The following is a 10621-nucleotide window of genomic DNA, read 5'->3' on the forward strand; positions in this document are numbered from 1 at the left end:
GTCTAAGGCTGATGGTAAGCTATCAAAAGGTTTTAATCATGGAAGTCACATGAGCAGATTGATGATTTAGAAATGTCATTCTGGAGGCCAGGTGTAGTGGCTCATGCCTGTAAGCCCAGTGCTTCAGGAGGCCAAGGCAGGAGGATCACTTGAGCCCAGGAGTTCAAGACCAGCCTAGGCAACATAGTGAAACCTAGTCTCTACAAAAAAAATCAAAAAATTAGTTGGATGTGGTGGCACACACCTGTAGTCCTAACAACTCAGGAGGCTAAGGCAGGAGGATCATTTGAGCCCGGGAGTTTGAGACTGTGGTGAGCCATGATCATGACACTGCACTTCTAGCCTGGGTGACAGAGTGAGACCCCACTCAAAAAAATAATAATAATGAGAAAGAAAATACCCAGCAAATGAAAAGATTAGAGGGAAGCAATAGAGGAGCTATTGCAATTAGGAGACAAGTGAAAAATCTGCATGAAAAATAAGGGTGGTCTGAACTAAAGCACTTAGCACAATAACAGGTACATGGGGAAAGCTGAATGAACACATAGTAAATACTACTAATAACACTCATAATAATGTGATGGCAGAAAAGGCTGGAAGAGATATACTTAGGAGGAGGATGAACACTCTTTATGGTTATTTAGCCGTCAGAGATGAGATGGCAAGATCGGTCAAGGACAGCATGTGTTTTCTGACATGAGCAACTAACTGAGTGGTTGTACTAGTCACTACAGGAGATGTGAGAAGAGGAACAGGTTGGGGGGTCATAGACAAGAAGAATCTAGTCCCTCTTTTCTGGCTGGAACCATGGAGGGTGTCGAAGAGAAGAAAAAGAAGGTTCCTGCTGTGCCAGAAACCCTTAAGAAAAAGCGAAGGAATTTCGCAGAACTGAAGATAAAGCACCTGAGAAAGAAGTTTGCCCAAAAAATGCTTCGAAAGATAAGGAGGAAGTTTATCTATGAAAAAGCTAAGCACTATCACAAAGAATATAGGCAGACGTAGAGTTGAGATTCGAATGGCTAGGATGGCAAGAAAAGCTGGCAACTTCTATGTACCTGCAGAACCCAAATTGGCATTTGTCATCAGATCAGAGGTATCAATGGTGTGAGCCCAAAGGTCCGGAAGGTGTTGCAGCTTCTTCACCTTCGTCAGATCTTCACGGAAACTTTGTTAAGCTCAACAAGGCTTCAATTAACATGCTGAGGATTGTAGAACCATACATTGCATGGGGGTACCCAAACCTGAAGTCAGTAAATGAACTAATCTACAAGCGTGGTTATGGCAAAATTAATAAGAAGCGAATTGCCTTAACAGATAATGGTTTGATTGCTCAATCTCTTGGTAAATATGGCATCATCTGCATGGAGGATCTGATTCATGAGATCTATACTGTTGGAAAATGTTTCTAAGAAGCAAATAACTTCCTCTGGCCTTTTAAATTATCCTCTCCACGAGGTGGAATGAAAAAGACCACCCATTTTGTAAAAGGTGGAGATACTGGCAACAGGAAAGACCAGATCAACAGGCTTATTAGAAGGATGAACTAAGGTGTCTGCCATGATTATTTTTGTTAACCGGTGAGTTAATAATAAACAGTATCTGCTTTCAAATGGAAAAAAGAAGAAGAATCTATATGGGGACATATTCTGTTTAAGGTAGCAATGGATATCTTCCAGCTGATTTTTCCAATCCTCTTTGTCTTAATTCACCATTTTAAACTGCAAAATGTAATGGTTTTTAGTATATTCACAATACTATGCAAGTGTCACCACTATCTCATTCCAGAACATTTTTATCAGCCCCAAAAGAAACCCCATTCATCAGTTTTTTCCCATTCTTCCCTCCTTCCAACGCTTGGCGACCACTAACGGGCTTTTTGTCTCATTAGACGTACCTATTCTAGATAGTTCATTTAAATGTGATTAACAGTTCATTTAAATGTAACTATATGTGATGTAGTTTAAACAACAGAATATTGTTCAGCCAGAGAAAGGAACAAAATACATGCTACAATATGGATGGACCTTGAAAACATAATGCTAAGTGAAAGAAGTCAACCACAAAAGGCCATCTATTGCATGATTCCATTTAGGTGAAATAGTCAAAATAGGCCAAAGACAGAAAGCAGCCTTGTGGCTGCCAGAGGCTGTGGAGAGGAGAAAATAAGGAGAGACTGCTTAATGATTACAGGTTTTCTGTTTGGAGTAATGAAAAAGTTTTGGAACTATACAGTGGTTGCACAACATTGCAGATGTGCTTAATGTCACTGAATTGTGCACTTTAAAATGGTAAATATATCTTATATGTATCTTGCCACAATAAAAGAAAAAAAAGAGTAAAGTATTGATACTTCTTTTTTCTTCCTTGAAGAGCAATGTTTCCACCTTTGAAGGGAGTGGGAGCTCTCCAGTAATTATTACAGGCTCGGAGGTCCAACTGCCTGGATTTGAATCATTGTTTCTTCTCTTATTGGATGTGTGACTTTGCACGAGTGACTCAACCTTCCTAATTTAGACTTTGTCTATAAAATGGGAATAATAATAGTACCTACATAGGGAGTTATGGCAAAGGTTATATGAAATAATACACATAAATGTTGAGCGTGGTGCCTGCCACATAAAATGTGTTCAACAATGTTAGCTACCTTTAAATTTATTATTATTACTTGGCCATGATGATCGGTCTTTAGGATGAACACAAAGCCTTTTCCAGGTATTTCTGAAAAGGATCTGAAGAGAACAGCTCTTTTTTCTTGTATTCTCGAACTCTAAGATAGGCACTAAGAGCTGCCAGCAGTCAAACTGAAGCCAATGTCTCAAAAGAAGCCAGGTCAAGTGATTGGGGCCAGGTCCAATGTAGAATGAGTTCCCAATTCTAGGTGCCCAGAGTTTAGTCACATTACTCAATGACTTCCCCATTTTGGTCTAAGTGAATTTAAATCTTATTCTTGTTCGATATAAATTTGCAACCAAAGAGTGCTAAAAAGTGTAACGATTGAGAAGGAGGACTGAAAGGGCATTGAAGTTGAGATGTTCAGCAGGCATCTGGTAGGATACAGGGGTTCAAAAGTAGAATCTAGGCTGGGTGCAATAATCCCGGCACTTTGGGAGACTGAGGTGAGAGGATTGCCTGAGCCCTCAGGTTCAAGGCCAGCCTGGGCAACTTGGCAAGACCCCATCTCTATAATAAGTCAAAAAAAGCCGAGTTCGGTGTCTCAGCGTGTAATCCCGTGCTTTGGGAGGCTGAGGTGAGTAGATTGCCTGAGCCCGCGGGTTCAAGACCCGCCTGGGCAACTTGGCGAGATCTCATCTCTACAATAAATCAAAAAGTAACCGGGTGTGGTAGCGTGCGCCTGTAGTTCCAGCTACTTGGAAGGCTGAAACAGAAGGATCGCCAGAGCCCAGCAGGTCGAGGCTGCGGTGGCCGGGAGCAGCCACTGCACTCCAGTCTGGGTGACAGAGTGAGATTCCAACTCAAAAATTTTAAAATTAACAAATTTTTAAAAATAAAATTTAAAAAGTAGAATGTAGGGTAGAAATATGGTGTTAGGAGTCATTAGCCTGGAAAAAGTAACCAGTTCATGGGAGTAAAAAGGATGACTAGGGAGAAGGTGTAGAAAATAAGATAGCATAAGAGCAAGCTTCAGGAAACAGAAATATCTACTGTATATGCAGAGAAAGGCAAGCTAGAAAGGAAATGAGAAAGCCAGAAAGGAAGGAGAAAAGGCAAGCAAATGTAGCATCACAGAAACCAAAAGAAGAAAACATTTCAAAGAACCTGGTCAATAGTCAAGTAACAAAAAGAAATCAAGTATAAAAATGAGATCACAGTCCTTTGGATTTACCAAATGAGACCACTAGTGACTTGAGTAAAAGCCATTTCAGAAACAGATCATCAGGCCAGGCACCAGTGGCTCACATCTGTCATCCAGCACTTTGGGAGGCCAAGGCGGGAGGATTGCTGATGAGCCCAATGAGGAACAAGAAGAACATGGGTGGGGGGAGGAACTGAGGGGTTTGGGGATGCTACTTGTACAGCCTTGGGCAAGTGTTTAACTTTGCTGAGGTTTGGTCATCTTATTCTTAAAAATGCAAAAGATAATTGAATAAAACAATTGTAGAGTACAGGTAAAACAAACCTTTTTCAGAGGTCTGGACTGGCAGGGATGGATGGCAATGTCACACAAGGACCTCTCAGGAATTCCCCTGAAGCCTCCTCGAATCCTTTCTGCATCTGGGAGTCCTTAAAAGAAAATGGTGCCAGGTACAGTGGCTCACTCCTGTAATCCCAGCACTATGGGAGGCAGAGGCGAGAGGATTGCCTGAGCCCAGGAGTCCCAGATCAGCCTGGGCAACTTGGCGAGACCTTGTCTCTACAACAAATCAAAAAATTAACCGGGCGTCATGGTGCATGTCTGCAGTTCCAGGTATTTGGAAGGCTGAGGAGGAAGGATTGCCTGAGCCCAGGGAGTGGAGTAATTGTGCCACTGCCCTCCAGCCTGGGCAATAGACTGAGATCGTCACTCCAAAGAAAAGGAAAATGGTGGCGAGGACTTTGAGATTCATGGAATATGGGATTTGTGGAATTTAAGTGACTCTGCACTGCAAATGTCTTAAACCCCTTGATAGGAGCAAAGGAAGGCGGGGGTAAAACCTGCTGTCATGGATAGTGTGCTGTGCACCACCAATATGCCTTCTGTAGGACTGAAGTCTGTGGCCGAATGCCATGAACTTTGGTAGCAGACAGTATTCAACTATGTGCCAGCCCAAAATTGCCCTCTGTCAGGAGTACTGTGGTCAACGTCCACCCACCCTGGGGCAGGTTGCATCCAATGACTAGCTCGTAAGGCTAAAAGACCAAAGGTCTGCACCTGCCCAGAGACCCCCCAGCCTGGGGGAGACCTGGGCTGAGCCAGCATCATAGTCCACCTCCGTGTTCCAGTCCTGCTGCCATCCTGTCCCCACAGGTGTTACCCTAAGATCAACCCCAGGAAACGTGCACCCAAACCTCCCTCCTGGAGTCTATTTCCTAGGAAACCCCAATCAAGATATCAACATTAGAAAAGTTGGTGCCGGGTGAGAAGAAAATGTTGGCACATAGAAGTGAGGTGTGAGTTAGCTTCCACTCTGTCCTCAAACGTGTAGCGACATCAGAAAGGAGCACTGCTAGGTGGTGTTTTTCAAGTGCTTTCTGGAGTTCTCTGTGGAGACTTAACAACTGAAAAACCCATTTGGAGAACTTGACACAAATCTGTAAAGTGAGGGAGAGTTTTATCCCAGCCTGGTCCTGATAGGAGCCTCAAATTTGTAGTCAAGAGTGGCACTGTCGGTGACCCTTGAGTCATTTTAACAGTCACCAAGAATAAGAAAGCCACCCAAGGGTCAGATGTGGGAAGGAGAGACGACAGGTGAGATCTGGGGCCCCGTAAGCACGGCAACACCTGTGTCCACCCTGGCCCAATGCTAAGGTTTCCTGGACACCCGTCCACAGACTGATAGACCTGGCAAACGAGATGAAGAAAAATAGTACCAAGTAATATTGACACGATGTGAACAAAACTGAGACAGCCTGCTTCTATTCATAGATGCTTTAAAAAAAAAAATCATTCCATTATCCTAAAGTGTTGAAAAATAATTTACTCTTCACTTTAGTCTCTAAGAAAAAAACACCATAACGTTTTAAAGTCATCTTTCCTCTCCTCCATTCTTCCACACTACAGTCTTTCCTCTCCTCAGGTTTTCTTAGATTCACTCCTTATCTCTCCTGCCTTATTCCCCTTTCTCTACCATTTTTTCCTACCTGTGGCCCACAAAGCTCTTGATATGCCTCTCCCCACCCTTCCACGCTTCTCTCGGGGATCAGGCGTGTACCTGTGCTGGAGAGAGATGCTTTCCCTGTCATCCCCACATGCAGGACTCAATGTCCTAGCCTTTGACTGCCCATAACACAGGCTTAACTATTATCTATTGCCATCATTTCTTGTGAACAGGGGGGCAGCTCCTTTGCTTGCATTCCTGTCATACTAAGTTTATCACATTTAGAGACTATCCTTTATTTCCAGACAACCTTCCTGCTTTCTTGGTGTGAAAATCTCATTTCTTTTACGAAATAATGGCAATAGTCAATGGGAGATTTGGTTTAAGCGTACTTGACTAAATAGAATGTTTGCAGCCCAATGTCAACCCTCAAAATTTTTCTTACATTTTTTTTAAGTCCTGGCCGTGTGCAGTGGCTCCTGCCTGTAATTCCAGCACTTTGGGACAACAAGGCAGGAGGATTGCTTGAGTCCAGGAATTTGAGACCAGCCTGAGCAAAAGAGCAAGATCTAGTCTCTGTTTAGAAATAAAAACATATAAAAATAATACATTTTACAAGTCCAAACGTTGGGGAATCATTGCATCTGGGCAATATAGAAAGAAAGAACACAGGAAGAAAGCAGGGAACTTTTCGAACTTTCAGTCTGCCACACATCAATGGCTATCACTCTTGGAAGAAAAATTTGAGAATTAAAAAAAAGAAAACAAGCAATGGATTTTATTAACACAGAAAACAATATGTGAGGACTCTCACATACATGATCATAGGTAGGCGTTATCATCTTAAGGTTACTGGTGATGTAGTTGCATTTCAGAGAGGCTAACGAAGTTGTTCAAAACCACCCAGCAGAAAGGTGACATAGCTGGAAATAGTGAAGGCAGCCCCCACAACAAGCAGGGAGGTCAAGAGAGATATCCCTGAGCAGGGGCTGGTTGGAGACAGTGAGATTCGTGGTTGGGTCCTAGGAGAGCGTAAAGGACCCTCGAACAAAGAATGGGGGAAAGTCTGCCGCGTTCCCTAAGGGTAGACAAGTACACTCTCCTGAGACAGAAATCAGGTGAAGCACCTCAGAGCTGGAGGCAAACAAATGAAAGATCACCACCTTTAACATCATTGAATCACTGATCATCTCATGTCTACACACATCCACACAGAGGGTCAGACAGAAGTTTAATTCCCTAGCCACGAAGTGTTTCTGCTGTGATCTCAACTACACAACTTTGCCTCAAGTTATCAAGAGTTTTTTTTTCTCTATTTCTTTCTTTTTAACTGAGCTAACTCTACCATTGCATCCTGACAGTATAATTAACACTAGCCTGGGGAGAAGAATAGTTCGGCATCAAAAAATAAGTATTGTAGACAGATACTTTTAGATCTTCTTGCATGGCTGAGGAAGAATCAGTACACAGAGCATAAAGTCAAGAGAAGTCAAAGAACAAAAGAAAAGGAACGCTAATGAATTCTCAGATGTGTTGGAAACCTGTTAAGTCCTAGGTTTGACACGAAACGTGGAGTTAAGTGATTTTTAATTTTTTTTAAATTGTAATTTTAAAATTGAATATAATCCAAGAATGCTGTCTGTCACTTTATAAAACCTCGCTAATGGTTACACGTGAGGGACATATTAACTCCCACCAACGAGAGTTCCCCTAGGAATGAATCTTCTCAGAGTTTGGGACAAAGGTGATCATCCGTGAAATTATGCATCTATTTTCCTGCATATATTTCTGACTGTGCTGCTTATGTTTGTCAGGAGAGACATGTTGCAAGGTCATCAGGTTTTGGAGGTAGATAGGGAGGTTATCTAGTTCAATATCTCAGTCTAAACAGCTAGGAAACAGGTATATTACAGTCCAACTACTAGTCAGTGATAACCAGAAGATGAAAAGCAGGCCTTGTGAATTTTAACCCAAGACCCATTCTGTCTCATCACTGGACAGTTCTGGAATTCAGGGGTCCCCTTGAGACAATTATTCCAAACTAACATCTTTCAGATTGACCTGACAGTCTTAGTAGTAATAAAAAAGTTGATCTTCATAAATCACAATCATCTAGGGATGCAAGAGTTAGAGAAGTATTTCCTGAACTAATACTCCGATATATTTCTGAGTTTATATGTAAGTCAATTTACCAGCTTTTCATCATACAATGAGATCATGTATAAGAAAATTATTAGCCAGGCTCGGTGGCTCAGCCTGTAATCCCGCACCTTTGGGAGGCTGAGGTGAGTGGATTGCCTGAGCCCTCGGGTTCAAGACCTGCCTGAGCAGCAAGACCTCATCTCTACAATAAATCCAAAAATCAGCCGGGTGTGGTAGCGCATGCCTGTAATTCCGGCTACTCGGAAGGCTGAGGTGGAAGGATCGCCGGAGCCCAGCAGGTCGAGGCTGCGGTGGCCGGGAGCGGCCACTGCACTCCAGTGTGGGTGACAGAGTGAGACTCCAACTCAAAAAAAAAAAAAAGAAAGAACATTATTGGTCCATTATTCAGAACTCTTTGAATGTGATATATTGTTGTTATTATTACAACTACTTCGACTATTACTATATTTGAATTTGGTGTGGAAATATGTAGTAAAATAAGTATTAACTCAAACTAACTGTGAGAGAAAACTCTAAATCATAGACTATGTTTAAAACGTACAGTTAACCAGGTGTGGTGGGTCCCACCTATGATCCCAGCACTTTGAGGGGTTGAGACGGGGGATTGCTTGAGCCTAGGTGTTCGAGAGATGCCTAGACAAAATAATGAGACCCAGTCTCTATAAAGAAAAAAGAAAACATGGGCCGGGCGTGGTGGCTCATGTCTGTAATCCCAACACTTTGGGAGGCCGATGGGAGAGGATTGCCAGAGCTCAGGGGTTTGAGACCAGCCTGGGCAACTTGGTGAGATTTCATCTCTACAATAAATCAAATAATAAAATACTAATAAGCTGGGTGCAATAACGCACGCCTGTAGTTCCAGTTACTTGGAAGGCTGAAGCGAAAGGATCACCGGAGCCCAGCAGGTCAGTCTGGGCGACAGAGTGAGACTCCAACCCTCCCCCCACCCCAAAAAATGCAATTATTTTAATTAAATAATGATTTATAAAGATGCATGTTTATATTAGTAATATAACCAATATAAACTCAAAACACTTCTTCACTTGAATATGTTTACTACTGAGTTAGTAATTACTATATAGAACAAGGTCCCTGCCCGAAGAACAATCTTTATTAAGCCCACTTTATGTTTTTATTGTTGTTTTGTTTGTTTTTGAGACAGGGTATCGCTCTGCCATCCAGGCTGGAGTGCAGTGATGCAATCATAACTCACTGCAGGCTTGACTGCCTATTTCAGCCTCCTGGGTAACTAGGACTACAGGTATGCGCCACCTGCCCAGCTAATTTTTTAGTTTTTTATAGAGACAAGGCTTACTATGATGATGATAAAACTGTTTCAGAGAACTGGTCTCAAACTCCTGGCCTCAAGTGATCCTCCCACCTCAGCCTCCCAAAGTGCTAGGATTACAGACATGAGCCACCATGCTCAGTCATTATTTTATTTGTATAATATAGAATTTAACAGTTCGTGGTGATAGCATTTCATTGCCATGGGTTCAAGCCACAAAAGGTAATAAAGGACTTTGGGCAGACAGCCTAACTATTCTAAACTGTATTTCCTCTTCTGCAAAATGAGGATACAACACTTACCTTTCAGATTTGTTGTGAGGTTTAACTGTGGGCATTTGACACTTACAAGCATAGAATTGATGATATCAAATCACTCACATTTCTGTCTGAAATCGCAACAGATTAGATTTAAGGAGCATGTACAGTTGGTGTCTGCACCCTAAGCCTGAATTTTTAGTCACACTCTACTGGAAGTGCAAATCAATCATCCCTTCTCTATCTTTCCCATGTAAACATTTAGAAGTTTCTTTATAACTATTCAACTATGAGTTTTGTCTCTTGAAAAGCGAAATATATGTCTTAGTTCATTTGGTATAACAGAATGCCACAGACTGGGTCATTCATAAAGAAAATAATTGTATTTTTTACAGTTCTGGAATTGGGAAGTCCAAGGTCAAGGAGGTCACATCTGGTGAAGACCCTCTTGCCGTAGCAACCCATAGCAGAAGGTGGAGAGGCAAGAGGACCTTGTAGAACACAGGAGAGCAAGAGCAAGAGGAGACCAAACTCACTTTTATAACAAAGTCGCTCTGGTAACAGCATGAATCCATTGATGAGGGTACAGCCCTCATGACCTAATTACCTCTTGGCAGACCTCATTTCCCAACACTACTGCATTAGGAATTACATTTCCAACACATGAAATTTGAGAAACACATTCAAACCATGGCAATCTTTCTTGATATTTTCAGTATAACCGAGAATATAGGAAATCTGCACTAAAACATGGGAAGGATGAGAAATAGTTACTGAATTCAACTATACCTTGAAGTGACTTCCTTAAAGGACAAAGTAGAGACAGTGACATATTTAAGGTACATTTAGATTCTAATAATTCTCCACCTGTCTGGGCATTCCAAAATATCATCTGGACAGCCAGTTGCTACCCCCTGCTAATGCCCTAAAAGAGATAATTTGCTACTTAGGAGCTAACACTGACTCATCAGAAATTGTTATATACACTCTGGTTTCCCAGAGGACTTGACTCAGAAGCTTAGCCTTAAATTATTCTGTATTAGGATGTTTGGGAGCAGGAAAATAGCACTAGAAGTTTTATTTTATTAATGTGGCACATTCCAAGTGACTGCATACCCTACCCAGAACAGTCTGACCAGAATTAATCCTTCAAACTT

General features: G+C 42.0%; 1 pseudogene; it reads left to right on the forward strand.

Annotated features, from left to right (window-relative positions):
• Positions 1-797: 797 nt before the first annotated feature.
• LOC103275353 lies at positions 798-1547 on the forward strand (annotated as a pseudogene).
• The last annotated feature ends 9074 nt before the right edge of the window (positions 1548-10621 follow it).

This window comes from Carlito syrichta, unplaced genomic scaffold, assembly GCF_000164805.1.
Source record: "Carlito syrichta isolate Samal-C Ts95f unplaced genomic scaffold, Tarsius_syrichta-2.0.1 Scaffold315406, whole genome shotgun sequence".
In the NCBI taxonomy this organism is placed as follows: domain Eukaryota; kingdom Metazoa; phylum Chordata; class Mammalia; order Primates; family Tarsiidae; genus Carlito; species Carlito syrichta.